The sequence below is a fragment of the Rhinolophus hipposideros genome, assembly GCF_964194185.1.
Source record: "Rhinolophus hipposideros genome assembly, chromosome: 10".
In the NCBI taxonomy this organism is placed as follows: domain Eukaryota; kingdom Metazoa; phylum Chordata; class Mammalia; order Chiroptera; family Rhinolophidae; genus Rhinolophus; species Rhinolophus hipposideros.
In genome coordinates, this window is record NC_138056.1 from 76495260 (window position 1) to 76519364 (window position 24105).

Genomic DNA, 24105 nt, shown 5'->3' on the forward strand with positions numbered 1-24105 from the left:
CTAACCAACATATGTTTTTTGGGGTTATTCTATGTGCAAAGCACTGGGTTTGACACTAGGGACATAAAAAGTTAAAAGAACAAATCCTTGCTTTTAGGGAACTTAAAATCTTGCAAGCCGGAACATATATATAGGTTTGTGCAATAAACAAAGAGAACAAAAATGACATCAACAACACAGAGATGGTTAGGTTCTAAATAATAGTTAGGTTTCCAAGGGCTACGTAAAACCATGAAGAACTGTTTGAGACTGAAGATGTTAATAACACGGTCTAAATCATGTCCTTCTTCAGAATGTTTAGGTGTTTTGTTGGTAAAGGCAAAAATAATGGTGCATTAAATAACGGTCATGTTTCTGATTTCTAACTTCCCTAAGCAATGGTTATGGAATTGCTTTGTTTCAGACCTGTCCAAAACCACCATCTGTCTCGAATAATATTCTCTAAGACAGCACTGTCCAATAGAAATTTCTGTACTGATGGAAATTGCCAGGTAGCCTTTCAACAGCTGTGTACAGGCAAAGACTAGGAAAACAAGCCGTAAATGGGAATGAAGATGGGGACCGTTATTAAATGAGAAAGGCAGATGAGCTTGGTCTCTGTGTATATGAGCAGTGAGGCCTGACCCTGTAAGTGAAAGAATTCCAAAAGATGGTGTTTGTGGGTTTCAGTCTCTTCGTTCCTGCTCCCTGCACTGCCCCCAATGATATTACTTTATTTCCTTAAGCACTTTCATGCCCCATCCCTTTTGCTTATCCTGATTTCTTTGTTGTGAAGATCTTTAGCTCCATGTTGCTACCTGTCTACACATCCTTCAAAGGGCCCACCTCCAGTGCAGCCTCCCCCCATCACCAGTCACAGCCATGGCCTCCTCTGTGGTCCCAAGCAGTGTGGCTACAATTCTTCCAGCATTATCGCGTTTTATCATTGATTGTGAGGGAGGTCTGCCCACTATGCTCTCAGCCCCTTGAGGGGCTTGCTTATTTATTGCTCAGTTTTGTTTGTTTGTTTACCACTTCTGGGCATAGATATGCACATAATAGTTTCTAAAAAAGATGTCTGCTGATATTAGTGAGGGCAGTCCACTTCTCCGGCTGGAAACAAAGGATTCCAGTGACTCTGGTGCAGTTCCTGTAAAGCTGGGGAACCAGCACCCTCAAATGACAAATACCCAGCCTATCAGAGCAAAATGTTGCTTGTCTTATATACTCCTAGTCGTGAATTTCCAGCAGATCTAGGGTCTGCTTTGACAAGCAAGCTGATTAACTATAGGAAAGACTAAATAGGCTTGGAGAAGATTCACTTGAAGACTTTTATCTCCCAAGGATTAGTTTAAACCTTTCTTTGTCTTCAATGAGTCTTCAGTGAGAACAAGAAAGATAAAGGGAAAATTCATTGTCTGACAATTCAGTCTGTACAAAGGGACTTATAGTGGATGCAGATTCATTTAATACATACCAGCGGCCTACATTAGAAGAGCTAACTGGCTGAGGCTTCTGGAAGTTGAGTGGGTATTTGTTCCCAAATTTGTGGTTGACAGGCTGTGGTCAGTCTCCCTGTAGATTCAGGAGTATCCTCAGTTAGGGTCCCTTGAGGGCACCTTCAGTGATGCTTTGGGAAGATGCAACAGATACCCACCCAGGCGGGACCAATAATTAGCTAGGGTGTCTCATGGTTCAATTAATAATAATAATCACTAATATTTACTAGGCATTTACTTTGTGCCAGGTGCTACTAGGCTAAGCCCTTTACAAGTGTAAGCTCATTTCGTTGTCATGGCAACCTTATGCCATAAGACTTAGGCACTATTATAATCATCCCCGTTTTGCATCTGAGAAACGGTGGCCCAGAAAGGACAGGTAGGTTACCTAAGGTCACACAGCTTGTGTCTGGATGTGTAGTACTGGGATCCCAGCTGTCTGTCTAGAATTTGCACATGTAAGAACAATGCTAGTGTGACTCCCCAACAGGGTCAGAGAGGTTTGGAGGAAGTATGCACACTCTAAACTTGTTCCTGTTGATGGTGTTATGGGCTGAATTATGCCCCTCAAATCCATATGTTGAAGCCCTAATCCCCAGTACCTCACAGGTGACTGTATTTGGAGATAGGGTCTTTGAAAAGGTGATTAAGTTAAAATGAGGTTATTAGGATGAGTTCTAATCCAATATGACTGGTGTCCTTATAAGAAGAGGAAATTTGGACACTGATATGTACAGAGGGAAGACCATGTGAGGGAGAGGACAGCCATCTACCTACCGTGTTTTCCGGAAAATAACACCTAGCCAGACAATCAGTTCTAATGCAGCTTTTGGAGCAAAGTTAATATAAGACCTGGTATTATTTTACTATAAGACCGGGTCTTATATAATATACTATAAGACTGGGTATATAATATATAATATAATATAACATAATATAACATAACATAACATAACATAACATAACATAACATAATATAATATAATATAATATGTGGATCTTATATTAGTTTTTGCTCCAAAAGACTCATTAGAGCTGATTGACCAGCCAGGTCTTATTTTTGGGGAAACATGGTACAAACCAACACTGCGAGCACCTTGATCTTGGACTTTTCGCCTCTAGAACTCTGAAAAAATAAAATTCTGTTGTTTAAGCCACACAGTCTGTGGTGCTTTGTATGGCAGCTCTAGCAGACTAACATAGATGGTCAGAGGAGGCTAGTGCTGTGCCCATCTTTGTTTTCCTAGGCAGTACTGCCAAGGAGCTGGGCATCCCTGTCCAACTGGGCTGGGTGGAGGGTCGGGGACTGCGGTGATGTGCCCTTTGTTGGGTGGCTGCAGGTCAGCAAAGCCCTGTGCCCTTCTGATCTGCAGCCCACCGACCTCTGGCTGCTATTGAATTTGTAGATCCATGTTAAATCATCATCAAGTGCAACATATTAAACCGGAGTTGTTTTGGGAAGGCCTTTGGGCTTTTCATAATACATGGCTCCCTGGAAACTGAAACAAAGTCTTGGAACAGGTACCACCTGAAGGCCGGGGAAGTTACCTCAGGTGATTGGAATTCGCACTAAATCCCTCCCCAGCCTAACATCCCAACACAGAGCAACCCAAGGAGAAGAAAGCTCTTGATAGAAGCTGTATCCTAAACACTGATGATTTCCCCCCCCAAGCTCATTAGAATATATCGAAGATTAGAAAATCCAATTAAAACAAGATCCCAAATGGCTTTCTCTTAATGTGTCTGAGCTTGGTATCAGGTGGGTCTGAAGAGATGGGATCTCAATTGTATTCTGTTTGCATTCTTATGCAAACATTGCTGCTCTGTTTCATGGACCAAAATATCTTTTTAATAGGCTTCCAGCGTGGAAAAGTGTGTGCTGTTAAAATGGAGCATATTTCTAGTGTCTCATCTCTTCACTTTTGCCAATGAGGAGAAAATGCCCACACGCTTTTTGCACAGAGTAAATTGAGTCCCACTCAATTTAAACCATATAGAGTTTAAAACCCAGCCCTCATCCTTGGTTCTGATGCTGCAGCAGAACCTGCTGTACTGAGGAAAATATAAAAGGAGAGTTAAAGTTGGTTGTAGTCCTTATCTTGAATTGGCTGACAGGACTCACTGATTGAAATAAGAGCTGCTGGATGCTGATCTGTGGGACCCTAACTGCAGCTAAAGTGGTAGGACAGCCACGAGAGACAGCAGAGTGGATGGGCAGAGGACACCCTTGCTCTGCTCCTAGCAGCTTCCCGATTCTGGGAGCCGCAGCCTCCATCCACACGGTCACAGGTGGTTCCATAGGTGTACCTGGAACCCACAATGCTGACCCGAGCTGTGACTACAAGAATGGATGCCTGAGCCACACTGAGCCCACTGGCTTTCTTCAGCTCGTCTGTGGGTCTTATCTGAGGCTGTGAGCTTGGGGCCTTCTTCTAAGGGGCAGGAGAGAAACAGACAGAGCAAGTCTATGGAGACACAGAGGAATGGAGCAGGTGTCAGGGCAGAGGCTGTGTGCAGCCATTCTCAGTCCTGCACCTTTAATCTTTGTCGTAAACTTGTTTTCACATGGGCTTCTCCACTTGGTTTCTGTAATCAGCACATAAAGAGTTCTAATCAAAGTCCCTGGTTCATCAGACAAGAAAATACATTAGGACTGGAGTGCGTGGGTGGGGTGGTCCGTGGGGTACACTGTCAAATGAAAACCCAGTATTTTAGGTGTCACTCAGTCAGGTGGCGGGGTCTCTGCTCCCACTCCCCACTTAAGAACATAGGACATGGTGAGGCCAAAAAGGAACACCCATGGAGCCATAGGTATGGGAGTCACACCACTGTACTCTCGCTAGCGGCTGGGCGGGAGACACAGGAGGCTGGAGCCACACGATCTGCAACCTTCCGTCCATTTCTCTGCTAACCAACCAACCCCACTTGCTAACTGCAATCCGCCATGCTAACGGCAATCTGCACTTGCTAGCTCAGCCACCATCTTCTTGCTAACCTCCATCTGCTGCTAGTGTAGCCACAGCAATTATATTAGTGGCCAATGGCTCACTGGTTACAGCTGACGGCCAACTAGCCACAGCTGATGGCCATCCAATCACAGTTGATGGCCATTTACTACCTGAGCCAGCACCTCTCCACATGAGGCCGAGAGCCTGGAAACTGCACTCCTGGCTCTGTCCCCACATTAGGGCAAGAGAATTGTTTGTATTTCACTGATGCGAAGGGATCTGGAGTCTAGAGTATTTCTTGGTGGGTTTATGAGGAGAGACTAATCTTTTCCGTGACTGGCCTATAGGGAATATTAGCTGTTATCCTCTGCTTACTGTAATCCTTGCCCTTGTCTGTGAACTTTAGGTAGAAATATTGCTTTTATAAAAGCCTGAGACACATTCTTTAGTTTATTCTGTAGAACCACATACAAGAATTGGCATTTTTCTCCTATTGTAAGTGGAAAACCAGAAAATTGGTAATATACAGAAAAGAACAAAGGAGGAAAAAATCACCTGAAATCCTACTACATGAAAGCAACCGCTTTAAATATTTTCTTAATATTAAAAAAAAAAAAATCTAGCAGCAGCGCGTATCTGTCTAGGTAACTATGTTTCTAAGTATGTAGCTACAATTAGCAAACTAGCCAGCCATCTGCCTCTATCTAGCTATCTAGTTAGTCAACTCTATATGTTTTCTTAAAAATGAGATCATATGGTACTTGCTGTTTGCTGGTCTACCTTTTATCCCTATATAATGTATCATTAACATTTTTATTCATGTCATAAAAATATTCTATAGCATCATTTTTAATGACTGCATTGTGTTCCTTTATGACAAAAATTAGCTATTAGCTATTTCTCTAGTCCAAATGATAAATAATGTTTATTTAACATCTTTATAGAAAACCTTTGTTCATAGTGATTTCTAAAGGAAATAATATGCTTGAAAAACTATATTAGCCAATAGTAAACTGCAGGAGCCAATGATATTTGCCAAATGACCTCCCGCGATGGTAACGCCGTTTAACTTTCCACTAGTACATGAAAGTGCCTGTTTTCCCAAACTCTTGTCAACATTGGGCTTTTGTGCAAACAGACTTAGTACTATCATTTACTAGTTGTTAATTTGACTAAGTTTCTTATTTTCTCCCAGTCTCAGTTTAGTGAGACTAGTTTTGTTACTCCGGAAAGTGGAAAAAAGAAATATAAATCCTTTCTAGGACTGTTGTAAGGGACACATAAGATAATCTATGCACAACACTTAGCACTGTACTTGGCAAATAGAAAACATCTAGCGAGTGTTTAGTCTACAGAGACAAAATGGTAAAATAGTCAAGAGCATGGTTTTGGAGCCCAAGTAAGTGAATTAAAATTCTGTCTTCAGCATTATTTAGTTGTATGACCCTGGGTAAGTTAACCTGTCTGTGCATATTCCCTTCTCTGTAAAATGTAGGGGATAATAATATAATAGTAACTTCCTCAGAGGCTTGCTGTGAAGATTAAATGAATGAATTCGTGTAAATTACTTAGAAGAGAACCAAGTTTATAGCAAATATTCAATAAATATCAGCTATTGTTATTTTGTTTCATCTTTACCCAGTTCATATATTTAAAAAGATGTTTAACTTAATTTGCATTTATTTGGTTACTAGTAACTTTAAATAGTTTTAAATTGTATGTATATTAGTCACTTCTATTTCTTTTGCAAAATGACTCTTCATAGTTCACTGAACATTTTTCTATTGGGGTGTTTGTTTGCTTTTGGATTTATAAGAACTCTTTATATAAAATGTATATAAGACCTGTATGTGTCACACATGCTGCAAATATTTCTAGCCTGCTAAGGAACTGAGACATGGCAGGACTCAATAGTAAAATATAAAGAACTTCTCTATCTGCAGCATTTCCCTCATGGAAATGACAGGTTAGTAGAGAAAATGAGTCATATACAAGTTGAACTATGAGAGGTGACAGAATAAATACAAAATAAGTGGTATCAGTAGTAATGGTGAGAACTGTCTGCTTTGCAAGTGGCTTATTCCATTGTTGTATAATTCAGATGAGTCATTTTTGCATCTTGAGTTGGTGAGCAGTATTTACCATTGAAGTGTTTTTATGATGTTTACCCCTGAAGTGGTGTGAAGGTTGGATTAGAAGATGATACCAAACCATGCGACCATTCAGGAAAATGTTTGCCATATCTGGGAATGAAAAGGTGAGGAACTAGGTTAGCTTATAATCTTGAAACAATGGCAAGGATAGTCTGGAAAATGTAGTTCCCAGTCTTCAAGCCCTGTGACACAGGAGAGAGCAAGACAGGAGTAATTGCTAACAGACAGTCCTGCACAGGTGCTTGTTTAGAAAGGGTGGTGGAAAATGCCCTTTCAGAAGACGTTTGTCCTGTAATATCTCCAGATTCTGTTCGCATCTTTCTGTCCCATTGGCATATGTTATTATTCTTTACCATTGTCTTTGACGCACACCCTTTGAAGGTTTCTCTTCAATTTTGCACTGCTAAAATCCATTCCCCACTCTGCATAAAGAGTGATCTTTCTAAAATATAAATCTAATCATCACTATTATAAGGATCTTCAGGACAAAGTCCAAATATGTTGCATGGTATCAAGGTATCTATTGCATGTCCCAGCCTTGCCTACATTTTCCACCTCACCTCTCCCATAGCCCTTTCTGATTTCCTCGGCTCCACCCATTCTAAACCATTTGACCATTCACACGCAAACCATGCACTCTCTCTCTGCACATACATGATTCCTTCTGTTTTGATTGTTCTCCCGTCTCTACTTCCCAAGTCTTTTTTTCCAAGTCTGAACTCACAAAGCTTTTTTATTAATGTTGTTGACAGCTTTATTGAAGTAAAATTTGCATACTATAAGCTGCACATATTTTTTAAAGAGTTTTAGTAGAATATAGCTAACATACAATATTATACTAGTTTCAGGTGTACACCATAGTTATTCAACATTTATATACCTAAAGACGTGATTACCATGATAAATCCACGTCACGTGGGGTGTCAGGCCGGGTCTCTTCTGGGGTCTCTAGTCCCACTCCCCGGATAAGAACGCAGGACATGGTGAGGCCAAAAAGGAACACCCACGGAGCCATGGATAGGGGAGTCATACCACTATAGTCTCGCTGGCGGCTGGGTTGGAGACATAGGAGGCAGGAGCCACACGATCCGCAACCTGGCGTCCACTTGTCTCTGCCAACCAACCTCACTTGCTACCTGCAATCTGCCTGTTTGCAATCCGTAATCCACACTCCGCCATGCCATGCCATGCCACACCACGCCACAACACCACACCTCCACACCACTACACCACTCTTTGCTAGCTTAGCCGTGATAGTTGTATCAGTGGCTAATGGCTAACTGGTAACAGCTGATGGCCAACTCGTCACAGCTGATGACCATCTACTGCCCGAGCCAGCAAAATGACCTTTCTATGTGAGGCCGAGAGCCTGGAAACTGCTCTCTGGGGCTCTGTCCCCACAGTCCAGCAACCATCTGACACTGTACCACGCTATCACAATATTATTAACTATATTCCCTATGCTGCACATTACATCAGGTATACAGCATAGTGGTTAGATATTTATACAATTTAAGAAGTGATGGCCCAAACTAGTCTGGTACCCACCTGCCACTATACATAGTTATTACCATATCATTGACTATATTCTCTATGCCTTATTTTATATCCAGATGACTTATTTGTATCTACCAGTTTGTATTTGTAGAATACCCCTCTCCCATTTATCACCCCAATAAATCTAGTACCCATCCAACACTATACATAGTTATTAGAATGTTATTGACTATATTTCTTATGCTGTACCCTACATCCCCATGACTACTGTGTAGCAACCAATTTGTACTTCTTAATCTCCTCCTCTTTTTCACCCACCCTCAACACCCCTCCTATCTGGCAACCATCAAAATGTTCTCTGTATCTATGAATTTGTTTCTATTTTGTTTGTTTATTTTGTTTTTTAGATTCCACTTACAAGTGAAATCATATGACATTTGTCTTTTGCTGTCTGACTTTCTACACTCAGCACAGTACCATCTATGTCCATCCATGTTGTCACAGATGGCAAGATTGCATTCTGTTTTTACAGCTGAGTAATATTCCATTGTATATATGCCACTTCATCTATATCCATTCATCCATTCAGGGACACCCAGGTTGCCGTCATATCTTGGCTATTGTAAATAATGCTGCAATGAATATATGGATGAACACATCCTCTTGAATAGTGTTTTGAGTTTCTTCAGATAATACCCAGAAGTGGATCCTTCTGTGTCTCTTGTTATAGTCTGTTTTAAAGTCTATTTTGTCTGGTATAAGTATTGCAACTTGATCTTCTTTCTTTCTTTCCATTTTCATGAAATAGCTTTCCCATACCTTTACTTTCCATCTGTGTGTCTCTTTCAATCTGAAGTGAGTCTCTTGTAGGAAGCATATATAAGGGTCTTATTTTCTTATCCATTCAGCCCCACTGTCTTTTGATTGGAGCATTTAACCATTTGCATTTAAAGTAATTGTTGATAGGCATGTAGTTACTGCCATTTTATTATTCATATTTTGATTTTTTTTTGCATCTTAAAGAAGTCTCTCTAAGATTCCTTGTAATACTGGTTTGGTGATGATGAACTCCTTTAGCTTTTTCTTGTCTGAGAAGCCCTTTATCTGTCTTTTGACTTTAAATGATAGCTTTGCTGTGTAGAGTAATCTTGGTTGTGGGTCCTTGTTTTTCATCACTTTGAATATTTTCTGGCCTGCAAAGTTTCTGTTGAGAAATCAGCTGATAGTCTTATGGGTGCTTTCTTGTAGGTAACAAACTGCTTTTCTCTTGCTGCTTTTAAGATTCCGTCTTTGTCTTTAACCTTTGGCATTTTAATTATGATGTGTCTTGGTGTGGGTGTCTCTGGGTTCATCTTGTTTGTAACTCTCTGTGCTTCCTGGGTTTGTATATCCATTTCCTTTGACAGATTAGGGAAGTTTTCTGTCATTATTTCCTCAAATAGGTATTTAATTCCTTGTTTCTGGTACTCTTATAATGTGAATGTTGGTAAGCTTGATGTTGTCCCAGAGGCCTATTAAACTCTTCATTTTGAATTATTATTATTTTTTTTCTGTTCTGATTGTTCTTATCTTCTAAATCACTGATTCAATATTCTGCTTCATCTTTTCTACTGTTGATTCCTTGTAATATTTTCTTCATTTTTGTTTTGTATTGTTTATTTCTGACTGGTTCTTTTTTATGTTTTCTATCTCCATTTTTATGCTTCCTATCTCTTTGTTGAAGTTCTCACTGAGATCATTGAACATTTGTATAACTATTGTTTTGAACTCTGCATCTAGTAGTTAGCTTTTCTCCACTTTGCTTAGTTTTGTTTCTGGAGCTTTGTTCTATTTTTTTATTTGGGACATGTCTTTTGTCTCCTTATTTTGGCTGCCTCCCTGTGTTTGTTTCTATGTATTAGGTAGGGATACTATGTCTCCCAGACTTAGTAGAGTGGTCTTATGTAGTAGGTGTGCTGTGGAGCTAAGTGGTGCAGTCTTCCTGATCACCAGAACCATGCACTCCAGGTGAGTCCCTTGTGTGGTTGTGTGTGCCCTTCTGTTGTAGTTGAGCCTTGGTTGCTGTTTTCACATCAATGGAGGGATTTACCCCAAGGGTCAGTTCTTGTGAGGACTGCTGTGACTACAGTCTAGGACTTGTGGTGCAGGGAGTGACCCTACAGAGCAGGATCTGCTCCAGCAGGGCTCTGGTGCTTATCCAATCCATCCCTTGGGTGTGTTGTTCATGGAGGCAGTGGGATGATTCTTCAGCTCACTTTGAAGCTGGCCACTGGGCGTTCCAGCCCAAGGGCCACCTGAGAGGGGACCCGCTGAGGTCAGCTGCAAGTCATGCCCCACCAGGGGACACCTGGCAGGAGCCACAGAGCAGTCCAAAGTTGGCTGCCACCTCGCAGTGCTTGGAAGTGCCTCAAGAGGCCAAGCCATGAACTAAAGCTGGTTGCCGCTAATGCCAGGCTTAGAGCTGTGCAACCAGAGGTACAGGACACACTCAAGCCAGATATTTCTTGCATGGGTTCCACGAACATTTGGGAGATGCTAGGAAAGTCTGCAGCATAAGCCAAGACAGGTGGTTTGTATGAAAAAAACCCACTGGAGGCAGCTTGGGTGTGCCTGAAAGTTGGGTGGGGTCAGGCCTCAGAATAACTGGGGTTGAGCCAATGGTCAGCCAGCTTGATGGAGACCGTGATGTGGTGGCTGCCTGCATCTGCATGCAGGGAGGGAGAGGGCTCAACAAAGAAACAATGGCTTGCACCAGCTCCTCTATCTGGGAGAAACTTGCCTCTTGGCCCTTGTTCCGAAGCCAGAGAAGTCAGTTCCCCACCATATGTCCTTGTTGCGTCTCCACCAGTTGCCCTAGTGCTGGAGCTCACAACCAGTGATTCCGTAGGTAAGTCCATCATGGGACCTTTGAGAGGAGCACCTGGGAATCCAGCTGCCCTCTGTCTCACTCAGTCACAATTGCTACTGGTTTTCACAACCAGAAATTATGGGGACTTCTCTCCCCAGCACTGAAACCCTGAGCTGGGAAGGGGCTGGGACCCCTCCTTTCCCAGGGGTGGAATCTCCACAGCCAAGGTAGCCCTTCAATTTTTAATGATCACATGTTGTGTGGGACCAGCCTGTTCTGCGTCTCTGCCCCTCCTACCAGTCTCGAGGTGGCTTCTTCTGTATGTGTCTCTGTCAACTCTTATTTGACTTTTCTATCCTACTAAACCATTTAACTTCCTCACCTTCTGCATCTAGGGGTGGGCATGGGATACTATTCTGAACAATAAGTTTTTGGCAGAAGTTTCTCTAGAGGGCATCCATTCTCAAATAAAACAGCAAAACTTGTTCAGAGAGTCTTTTGTTCCTTCACTCTTGTCCATTTCTCCTGTCAGGAAAGTAGTAAAGAGATCTAGAAACACAGTACCATCTTGCAACCCTGAGGTGAGACTATGAAAGTAAAAGACAACATATGTGGATGAAGAGGCAGAAAGATGGAAAGAGCCTGGGTCCTTGATGACATTATCGAGTTGTGCCAATTCTGGACCTGCCTCTCCTGGGCTTCTGACTGAGCTTGAGGGATGAGTCATATCTGTGGAAGTTATTGATCAGCTTTTCTTGATTGCTATGGAACATATGCCTAACTGACACAGAGCAAGCTGAGGTGTCACCCCTTCTAGGAACATCCCTGTCTGGAGTAGATGTCTTTCACCTGTTATCCTACATAATCCTGTTTGTGAAGAAGTCCAGAGAAAATGTGTAGGCTGGTGGTCTTGACATCAGCTGTTGAGGGAAGGAGGTTAAAGATTGACCCAGAATAGAGAATGGGTAACTCGAGTGTCTGTCTCCAATGTCTGGGTGTGAGGAGAAATCCTTTCACCAAATAGGACTGGGAAGAAAATAGCATCATAAGAACAGCGTTTCAATTAGGAGAACTTTGAGGGTGGAATGGAACATGGACTCTGGAGTCAGGCTGATCTGCCTAGAATCCAGACTCCCCTAAATACTGACTGGGAATTCAACCTTATGAGCATCAATTTTCTCATTTGAAAAAATGGGGATACTGGTTTTTAACTTATAGCTTAAGTCAAAAATCTACAGTGAGAATTTTATGAGAAAATTCATAGAAGTTGCTGGTATATAATAGATGTTCAGTAGTGATGCTACTATTACTGTTTTTCCTTAAGGAAATTTATAACAGGATAAAGGTTCTGAAGAGCTGAGAGTGTAAACCATGGGTTGATATGCATTCAGGGGAGTCTGTCCCATCTGGACACATTTGTGAGCACAGGCAGAGGGAACAAGGGAAGGATGTGCATTCTCTGTGGCCATTGTCAGTGGCAAGGGTTGGGAGGCAGGATGGGGAGACATTAGCAAAAGAAGGGCCAGTCCCTCCTGACAGTCCTTGGAGCTGGGGAGGGAGGCCCAGGAGGGCACAAGGCTGGTGTGGGTAGAATCCATCTCTGAGTCATCTGCAAACATGACACAGTGGCAGGGGCAGGGGCTTGGGGCTGATTGAGGTTGCTCCTTTCACCTGAACCAGCCAAGGAACTGTGTGACCTTGAGGGAGTCCCGAGATGAGGAGTGTGAGAAGGGTTTGTAGCCTTAGGTGCTATGCAGTTTTGGAATGGGAGCTACAAAGGACGGCCCTGGGGCCGGCAGACATGAGTGCATGCACACAGAGCATCTCATGCTAGCATGCTAATGAGTTTGGTGACACTAACTTTGGTTTCTTTTTTAAAAAGTAGACACTATTTATTTATTTATAAACTTTATTTTTAGAGCAGTTTTAGGTTCACAGCAAAATTGAGATGAAGACACAGAGATTTCCCATCTGTCTGATGCCCCCACTGGTGCACAGCCTCCTTCACTGTCAGCATCCACGCCCCCCAGGGGTACACTTTGTTATAATCAATGAACCCACATTGACACATCGTCATTACCCACAGTTCATAGTTTACGTAGTCCAGAGTTCACTCCTGCTCTTGTACATTCTGTGGGTTTGGACAAATCTATAATGACATATATCTATCATTATAGTATCATACAGAATAGTTTCACTGCCCTAAAAATCCTCTGTGCTCCACCTATTTATGTCTCTTTCCCCTCAACTCCTGGCAACCACTGATCTTTCTACTCTCTCCATAGTTTTACCTTTTCCAGAATGTTATATAGTTGGAATGATACAGTAGATTGTGGCCTACAGTTTGCTGAGAAGCATCGTAACTACAGCAACCCTATGAGGAAAGTATTATTATCTTCATTTTATAGCCTAGACTCTAGGCCCAGCGAGTGTAAGGTTGTTGCAGGAGGTCACACAACAGGTGAGGGTGCTCCCAGGTCTTTGGACCCTCTTCCTACCCTTGGACCTTCCTACTGCAGAAGGGGAGAAAGCTCTAATGACGGTGACTCATTGTTGTCCTGTTTTGCTGGGCTTTTCTCTGTCTATACCCCTCCCCCCCCGCAAGGATTCTCTCTTCCTGTAGGGGAAAACATATTCTGAGTATGCAGTTTTCCTGCATCTGTTTCAGCCAGAGAGCTGATTTTTTTTTTATTTGCTCTAAAGCTCCCATTGAAATACTGCCGTCTTCTTGTCTGCCAAATCAGTCCTGAAAGACAAACTCCTGCCTCGTTGATCTCCTCATGTCTCCCTTGGGCCAGTCACTCTGCTTGTCCCCATGTCATCTGTCAGTGATGGATTCTCATCTCAGCCACAGCACGCAGCCTGCCTTGGAAAAATGATGGTCTTAGCCCTGTCATTGCTTACATTTCCATCTGAATACCCTCCTCTCACTCTCTCATCCCCGTTTTAGATGTGTTATCCTGTGATTCATTACATTTAGTCAGGCTGCTTTATAAATGAATTCTCTAACAGGACAGACAGGTCGTATAAAAACCCCAGTTTCATTCTGTAACTACACATAGCTGACGGAGCAGGCAGAGACATGGGGTCTGAGCTGGAGTTCTGGAAGGAGAGTATCCATGTTACAAGCCTGCCTGTGTGCATGCGAGAGGTCAGCAGGTATATACTTGGGAGCTGGGTTGCTTTTCAGACTGTCACCCCATAGGTGAAGAGGGATCAGGGCCTGCCTTCAGCAGAAAGTGGAGGCTTGCAGTGGCAAGCACTAGGGGTTTTAGTGGTTTCCTGTGGGGACCAATGACCAGAGTCCAGGAGGAGCCTCCTTGGTGCATTGGTTCTGCAGAAAACCTGGGATCTCTCCAGAACCCAGAGGACAAGCCCCTCAACTGAGATTGAATTTTCTGCCCCCATGTTGAAGGAGGATACAGCATTGGGTTTAAGCTGATAAAATGTGACATTCTTGAATATCTGAGTTTGTAGACCGAAATTCATCTCTGCTACATGCTAAACCTGGACACAATGTCCGCCCCCCCCCCCAGGACTTGGGCCAGTCTCATCCCTCAATAACCCCTCTTCTAGCTTTACTTTCCAAACAACTTGCAGTTGTAAGCAGAACTGCTTTTTCTCCTCAGTGCCTTTGCTTGGGTGCTGAGAAGAAGCTTTTGAACAAAGACTTTTATGTGTAGGTTTCTGTATAGTGTGCTTTAGCCACGTGACTCCCACCACTCTCTAAGCAGACAACTAAACCAGGAATAGGCATCTGACACACAGATACCACTGACGAGCAGCCTCAAGGTGGCCTGGCACGGGAACTCTGCTCAGCAGAGTTGCTCTATACTGGATGGGGCTGGCCAATGGGGTTCCATGCTCAGTGAGTTTGAATGCAATGAACAGAAAATTAGCAGACACCAGCAGGGGAAGAAGTCAAGGATAAGGTGATAGACAGAAGCTCAGTGGCAGTAAACACCACGAATAAACAGAAATCAGAGAGGATGAGATGTGAAAAGAGGAGAGAGAGATTGCGACTTACTCACCGGTGTGATAGTGATGGATTAGTAGAAGAAGGGCTAATGGATCCGTTTCTAAGTACACACAGGATAACTGAGCACTAAGAATTATGGTGATTCTTGAAATGTCTCAAATGAGATCTGATTGTCTTGTGGTAGAAAGGGTTTCCTGTTTCTTATTTCTCTGTGTATCTTTATATTAAATTCCCATTAACTGAAGCAACGTTTTAATCTTTTAATCTTGCAAAATGTAACACAGTTCTGAAGTCCCTTGTGCCTAGATTGTGCTTTTTCCTCTATTCTTATGGCTAACTTCTATTTCTATTCTAAAACTCTGTTCCAAAGCTCCCTCCTTCTTTTGTCTTCTCTTTCTGTCCCTCCAGGCCCCATCCTCTGTGCTCCGAAGACTGTGAATGTCCCCATCACTGCTTGCCTCACCATGTTGTAATAATTTATTTATTGTCCCTATTAGATATCTGCCCCCTGGTGGCAGGGATTACATTTTATTCATTTTTTTAATCCAACTAGCAAATATCAGACTGGAACTCAAGTGTTCACTACTAAACTCTTTAGTGTGGCTTTATCCTGTTTCCCAGTAGATTTTTTTTTTTCAGCAAGAGAGTTTTCCTAGCATTTTAAAACTCACACAAATGTAGGCATTTTTATTTGCTGAATTCACCTCAGAGGAAGACATAGTTATTCGTTACTCTCACGTGTGCTTGCTAATTTCTTAGTTGAAAAGTAAAATACACAAGTTTTTTTCTTATTGAAGAGTAGTAAGGTTGATACATTTATGGTTAAATAAACCTTTAAGATCTATTCTCAGGTGCCAATTATGTCAAAATATACCAAAACATACATATAGAAAAAAAGTTTCAGCAATTTATAGTGGGCTATGAATGAATTGAAGAAACAGATTCTGGAAGTTTGGCTACAGAAAAACTGAACATACCTTGTTTCCCCTAAAATAAGACCTAGCCAGATAATCAGCTCTAATGCATCATTTGGAGCAAAAATTAATATAAGAACCAATCTTATTTTATTATAATATAAGACCTGGTATTATAATATAATATAATATGATATGTATGATATGATATGATGTGATATGATATGATATAAATATAATACATACCAGGTCTTATATAAATTTTTTCTCCAAAAGACGCATTAGAGCTGATTGTCCGGCTAGGTCTTATTTTCAGGGAAACATGATAATCAGAAGGAGAATGGGGGAACCTACCAACAGGGAGGGGAACCTGCTGACTAGGCAAGCAAGGTGCTTAGGGTTCGAAATTAAAGGAGGCATCACTCTTAAGGCCATGCATGAGAACCTGACAGTGACACCTCCTTAAATTTTGTAGCCTAGGTGCCTTACTTCCTTCACCGTAGTCTTCACTTTGCCTAAATATTTGTTGTTGCAGAACCTAAAACAACCTTCTTCTATTTTTTATGCCTTTGTGACTAGGAGATATTGAGAGATGGGTGTGTGCCTGTCGTGTTTCCTGCCATATCCCCAACACCCAGCCAATGCCTGGCACACTATTGGCATCTAATGAGTGTTTGTTGAATGAATAACTTAGTAGGCTGTGGGGAAACCAAAGTAGATTCAGCAATAAGTAGTGTTCACCATGTCTTTTAGAGCAGACAACCAGAAAGAAACTTATATCTTAGAACTGATGACTCACATTAGGTGAGAAACAGGTCATTGTATCTCCAAAGCAAGAATGAGTTCCAACTCTTCTTTAGCAGATTTTTACAAAGAACACACTAACATTTAAATGAACATTTAGACTAGTGATAGGGGACTAGATGAGATGGACTTTGGAAGAACCTCGAAATCCTTCTTCTGTTATTATTCATTAACCCAGCAAATATTTATTCCTCCAAGAATCATTTATTGAGCATCTACTTTGTGTCATAATTGAAGTAGCCTAACTGCTGTGGTATGATTGATGGCCTGGATCTACATATAAGAACCTCCCTGACTTAGCTGTAGGAATCTGGCGAAGCTGGTGGTGTTACCTGAGGCAGGTCTGCTGCAGGTGGGCAGGATAGAGTACATACTACAGGTAAAGATCCGACACGGTCAGGGCCGGCAGTTGATTGGTTAATCGAAAAAGTGATGAAATTGAGGAAGCATAACATATTTTTCTCTAGAGATGTATAAATGTGCTTTTATTGGCTGATCTTTTGACATAAAATAGAAGCCTTTGTGTACGGGTACTTCATTCTGGAGTTCAGCCTGTCTTTCCTGTGTCACCATACTCACAGTGCGTCATCTGTGACTTCTAGTTTCGGTTTTTATAAAATGGGCTGAGAATTCAATGCTTGGAGGCAATCTGTGTGTAGACCACCTCTAGATTTTTATAATCCCCATCTCCTCCAACCTTTTGAAAATTTCTTACTTACACCCAATGCACCAGTAATTTTCAGCTTACTCAGCTTTACGAAGTCTTTCTAAAACATTTGAGTTCATTTTAGAAATGAATCTCTTCATAGTAATATTTAATCAGTTTATAACATACAAGTATAGAAAAGCATGTAAGTGTAGACACACATGCTTGTATAACATATAAGTATATAAAATAATATGTAACTAAATTACAGAATTGTAATAGGTAAACAGTTGTTTATGTTTCATTTAGAACATAATCATATAGTTCCACTGGGAGAAGTGCCAGTTAGTGGAACTGTGCTGCTAGCTTCACGACATCCTCTCTGCTCTGAACAGTACTTTGTATGTTTTACAGAAGGACTGGAGCACGCTGGTTCTGTCAACTCCGCTGGTAGAAGTTGGTTAAGAGAATATCCACTAAATCCAAATTATATTACTCATTCTAGAATTTGCTCTTCCACTTTGGAAGGCCAGAAAATCACGCTTGGTAGGGACAAAAGGGAATCAGACTTAAGGTACTGACTTAAACTCATGAATTCACTGAGGTCTAAGATCTACAGCAGCTTATTAACAGCTCATTTACAGTGAAGTATAACTGTCAAAGGACCCAGGCTACTGGGAGTCTGCACAGTGAGTATCTTCTCTCTGTTATCTCAGCTGCCTCTTATTTTTTATTCCTTCATAACATAACCTGTCAAAATCTGTAATTATTTTAATGCCTGCTTATCTGGTAATTGCAATTGAGGTTGAATGAGGCTATTAAAAGTAGGTTTAATAGACTTTATTTTTTAGAACAATTTTAGGTTCACAGCAAAATGGAGGGGAAGGTACCGAGATTTCCCATCCAGCCACTGCCACCTAATATGCATACATGTATATCAACATCCCCACCAGAGCAGACAGTTGCTACAGCTGATAACCTACATTGACTCATCACCCAGATTCCACAGTTTACATTACAATTCACTCTTGGTGTTTTACAGTCTATGGGCTGGGACGGATGTACAATGACTTGTATCCACCATTACAATATCATACAGAGTAGTTTTATTGCCCTAAAAGTCCTCTATGCTCTGCCTATTCATCTTTCTCCTAGACTCTGGTTAAGACTGATCTTTTTACTGTTTCCATAAGTTTGTCTTTTCAAGAATGTCATGTAGTTGGAATCATACAGTATGTAGTCTGTTCAGATTGGCTCCTCCCTCTTAGTAATATGCACTTAAGGTTCCTTCATGTCTTTTCACGAATTGATAACTCATTTTCTTTTATCCCTGAATCATATTCCATTGTCTGAATGTACCACAGTGTATTAACCCATTCACCTATGGAGGGACATCTCAGTTGCTTTCAAGTTTTGGCAGTTATGAATAAAGCAGCCATAAACGTCCATGTCAGGTTTTTGGGTTTTCAACATATTTGGGCAAATACCAAGGTGAATGGGGATTTTTGCTGGTTTGTCTTTGTTGTTATTTTTTAATGATGAAAGAGACTTAATGAGGTTACAGTCCACTGGGAAAGACCCATTACAAAATAAGAAGCTGAAGTTTCAAGAATGTTACAGATAATAGAGATACTGAGCCCCTGGGTAAGGGGCCAGGACTTAGAACAGTGATTATTTTCAGACGGAAGAGGGACTTCTTATTTGTTGTAATTGGAGGGAAGGAAGAAATGAAAGGTGTGGATATAGGGAGAAAGGTTAGTATGTTGACAGGAAGTCGGGAGAGCTACTGAAGTTCTCCTCAGTAGCTTCTATTTTCTTGGTGAAATGAGAGGTAATGTCCAAGGGTTCGGAAGAGTGGGCTAGGCTTGGAAGAGCAGTTGTAGAGAAGAGCCTTCTCACCAGGGAATTATTCAAGGTGGCTGGCTTTTGGGGCCCATTTGGGGCTGGAGGCCATGACTGGTTGTGGGCTTGGTCTCCAATAGCCCTCAGAGCTCAGAGGTAGGCGTGAGAAGGTAGAAGTTTGATCTAGGGTAGTTTTGCCAAGTGGGGGCATGGAGCTTATAATATTGGCAGGAATGTGGTTGAAGGCATGGCTTCTCTGAGGCCTTCTTTGCCCATTTTCTTGTGTTTTGACCCCCCTTCTCTCCAATGGAGCCACTGGGTGAATAAAGAGAGGCTAGTGATAAGGTAACACATCTCTGAAAGTGTCTTGGGGGCAGTTTGTTGAACTTTCCTCATAGGAGTATTGAAGCACCCCAAAAATGCTGGTCATATGTTTTAGAATTTGGCAATTCAATGCTTTAGGTAAATAAACACTAACTGAGAATTATTTTGTGGGCCAGTGCCAGTGCCTGGAAACATAAAAATGAATATTAAGAGGCTCCTATGTTCCAGGAGTTTACAGCCTAGCGGGAGAGAGACAGATAAGTAATTACATGAGAAAATTAGAGTGTGTTAAGTCCAAAGATAAAGATGTTTCCCTGTGGCTTCCCAGGGAAGGCTCCATGCTGACTCATCCCCCACTGCAGAAGGACCTCAGCCTGGCCTCTCCAATGGAAGCACCTGGAGGGCAGCAGGTCCTGGTGAGGCTGGAGTGCTGGCTTCCTGTGCAGAAGCTGGAGCTGAGCTTTCAGGACAGAGATGCTAGACCCCCTTTCGGGACCGCGGAACCAGTAGGGGTGAAGCGGGGCTTGGCTGCCTCAGCACCACGGTGTGTTGGCAGAGAGCCCAGCAGGAGCAGTGCTGAGCTTGGGCAGATTGCATTCTGTAGCAGAGCAAAGGGGATTCACCATAAAAGTCCACTCAGAGAGGGAGCTGATAGGGCAATGTGGGTCAGGAAGGGGCTTCTGGACGCTGGTCGTATCAATAGTAAAGTATTGGATTCATCCTCACATCTCCCATTTTGATAGAGCCTTCAGAGGCATGTGACTTTTTGGAGTGAACACTCGGGTGAGGTTGAGAGGCAGCACATGCTGAGGCTTTCTATGGGGTTCACTCTTGCTGTCTGACTAGGGAATTGGATAAATAGCAGTAATAATAATAATTTTTCTTTCTTTTTAAATAAAACTTTATTTTAAAAAAATAATAAAAATACTACTACTACTGCTGACATTTATTAAGTGCTTATTTACGGAGTACAGGAATTTGCTGTTTAATCACTAAGATAGGCTCAAAATTTGAAGAAGTTGAGCAACTTGCTCAGAATCGTACAGCTGGAGAGGACAGAGTTAGGACGCAACCTGGGTGTGTATAATTTCAAAGCCCACCCTCTTATCCACAACTGCCCATTGCCCCATAGGCAATTTATATTTGTGCATTGCTTTCCAGTATTCAAGTCACCTTTCCCTCCATTATCTCACTTTATCTTTACAGTGTTCCTGGGAGGCAAGCAGAACAGGTATTATTGGCCCATACCACAGATGTGAAAAGTGAGGCTCTCAGAGGATGGGTGATTAGCCTAGTGGTGCATGGCTGGTCTGTAGCTGAGTCTCTAACCAATGTTTACTTATTCCTACCCCGCTCCTCTCTCTCTATCCGTTATGGCAGCACAGTTCAGTCTGTCTTTATAGGACTACAGGAAAGATGAGTGAATACAATGTCCTTAGAGGAACTTGTATGCCTTTGGAAATTGCCCAAACTACACACGAGGAGGAAGCATCCCTGAGCTGGGGGTGTTTCCAACCCCTGTGTTTGTTAAGGTAACTATCAGATGGCCTGATGTTGAATTTGAAGGAAGGGGCTGCTTAGGCCCCTTAGGTTTAATCCCTGCATAGACTGACTGTATGGCTGGACAAAGAGAAAACAATCCAGAAAAGGCCTGCCTGAAACCGACTTATTAAGTAGTGGTTGTTTGCCTTCTGATGTCTCTCTCAGTCCCTAGGGATCCTGACGACCTCTGACTGTCCCTCTGCATTCTGCCTGTTCCTCACCATTGAGAATGATAACCTCATACTTGGACAGCACTCTATGCAAAGACTTTCTGCGTACTTGATCTTATTGGCTTCTCCTAATAGCCACCACGAAGAAAAGAAAGTCAGGGCAGAACATTTTAAAAATAATTCTTAGAGGGCTCAAATAACGTTTTCAAGATATATAGTATTAAGTCGTAGAACAAGGACTCAAACATAACCCTGTAACTCTAAAATCTATGGTCTTTTTACTGTCTTTAATGATTTCCAAAAACCCATCTTCTCTGCCTTCCAACTCCTCAGGGCTTGAAAATTTTCAAGCTCAGGCCTGATTTCTATTAGTATGTTTCAAGAAGACTCTGGCAACAGAAATGCTGAAAATCTGGTGGAAATTCCTGGGACAGGTGAGTTACTTGTCATTGGAAACCTTTTACCAGTGCTCTTCAAATCGCATCCCAAATCACTTTGCTATTGCTATGGTCCAGTCTCCTAAGCATTTCTATCATTTTACTGATCTATTCTATCACATGCGAGGGCATATGGACGCTCAGCGCAAATGCATACTCACTGCTTTGTCAAAGTCATACTCTGCCATTGATAGGTCAGAGGCTCCACCTTCTTTTAGGAGAAGCAACACAATTTTGCTAGTTTATCACTTAGAAGAGATACTTTTGGCACTCTTTGGCTATACTTCCTCTTCATGGGGAAGACAGCCAAGGGAAGAGAACTTGAGGGTGTTCCGGAGGGACATAAAAAAATTGCCTTCAAAATTTTACAGGTAGAAAGAACCATAGAGACTTCAGACTGACCCTCATGGTTTATAGATAGATGTATCCATTGGGATGATTTTGGCTGCAAGTAACCTAAAATCTACTTGCTGAATCTTACATCATAAGGACATGTGTTGTTTACTCAAGAAGTCTGGAGGCAGTTGTGGTCTAGGTTAGTTCATTGGCTCAGTGATATCCCCAAAGATGCAGGTTCTCCCAGTCTTTCTTCTCTGGCATATCTGTGTGTCAGTTTCTTCTCTTAAGGTGGCAAGATAACCTGCTTTAGATCCTAGCATCACATCTCCCTTGAAAGAGAAGAATCTCTTCTCTAAGAGAAGAATCAAGAATAATCTGTGTTAGTGAGAAAGTGTTTTCTCTTTTGTCTCTGTTTTTTCTTTCTTTTGAAATAAAACTTTATTTGTTTAGAGGAGTCTTGGATTCACAGCAAAACTAAGAGGAAGATACAGAGATTCCCATAATATCCCCTGACACACACATGTATGCTCCCCCCATTATCAATATCACTTAACAGAGTGGTGCATTTTTTACAGTTGATAAACCAACACTGACACGTGATAATCACCCAGAGTCCATAGTTTACATTATAATTCACTGCTGGCGGTGTACATTCCATGGTTTCAGGCGAATGTATAATGACATGTATCCATTATTATGGTACCATGCAGAGTATTTTCCCCTGCCCTACAAATCCTTTTCAGATTGGCTTCTTTCACTTAGTAATGTGCATTCAGAGTTTTTCCATGTGTTTCATGGCCTGATTGCTCTATCTTTTTAGTGCTGAATAATATACCATTATCTGGATTTACCAGAGTTTGTTTATATATTCACTTACTATTGGATATCTTGGTTGCTCCCAAATTTTGACAATTATGAATGAAGATGCTGAAAATCATTTGTGTTCAGGTTTTTGTGTGGATATGTTTTCAACTCCTTTGGATAAACACCAAGGAGTATAATTGCTGGATCATATGAAAAGAGTATGTTTAGTTATGGAAGAAACTGCTGAACTGTCTTCCGCAGTGGCTGAACCATTTTACATTCCCACCAACAATGAATGAGAGTTCCTGTTGCTCCACATTCTTGCCAGCATTTGCTGTTGTCAGTGTTTTGGATTTTGACCATTCTAATAGCTGTGTAATGGTATCTCATTATTGTTTTAATTTGCATTTCTATGTTGATATATGACACAGAACACCTTTTCATATATGTCTTTGCCATCTGTATAATCTTCTTTGGTGAGGTGTCTGTTAAGATCTTTGGCCCATTTTTGAGATTAAGTTTTTTTCTTATTGTTGAGTTTTAAGAGCTCTTTGTATATTTTGAGAACAGTCCTTTATCTGACTCTCTCTGTTTTTCAGGGATGAAATTCTCATCCAGAATCCCCCCAGCTGATTTCCCCACATATCTCAAATGACCCTGACTGCAAGAAAGGCTAGGAAAGTGAGAATTCAGCATTTGTAGCTACTGTGGTTGGAGACCATCAGAGAGAAGGAGGTTGGAAATGCCTGCTGGGTGGACAATCATTGGTACCTGATTAATGGAGATACTGAGGTCCTGAGAAACAGTGGCTCTTATCTGAGGTCACATACCCAGTAGGAGCTAGGACTGAAATCTGCATTTTCAGTTGTGCATCCAAAATGGGCAAGTGAGTGTGTGGAGAGGGAGAATTTTTGTACCAGTGCATCTCTCTTTCCACCTGATCCATTGAGGTCATGTGTCCTGATTTTTTGGCTTATCGAGATCCCAGAGCTATAATTTGGAGCCTGATTCTTTACGGACCAAGGTGGCCTTGGTGACCAAGGGACTATCAATTTTTCCTTTTGTCTCTTAGCTTGCAGGCTAAGATACCAGATCAGGTATTTGGGCATCACAGCCGATGCTGGTGTTTCTTCTGTCAGAATTCTTGTTTGCAAGGTGTTAGTGATTTTTGTTTTTATTGGTCAGAGGACAAAAGAAAAGTACTTGAGTCTTTAATTTCCCTAAGGTAAGCTATTTTAGGAATCCTCAGAAAGTTAGGTAGGAAAAGATCACAGCCTCGATCAATAACAGCCTCCTAGACTGAGAGCAGAAGATGGTTTATTTATGTGCCTGGGATGTTGTTGAGTGCGTGCTCAATACCCAGGTCTTCGGTCACATGAG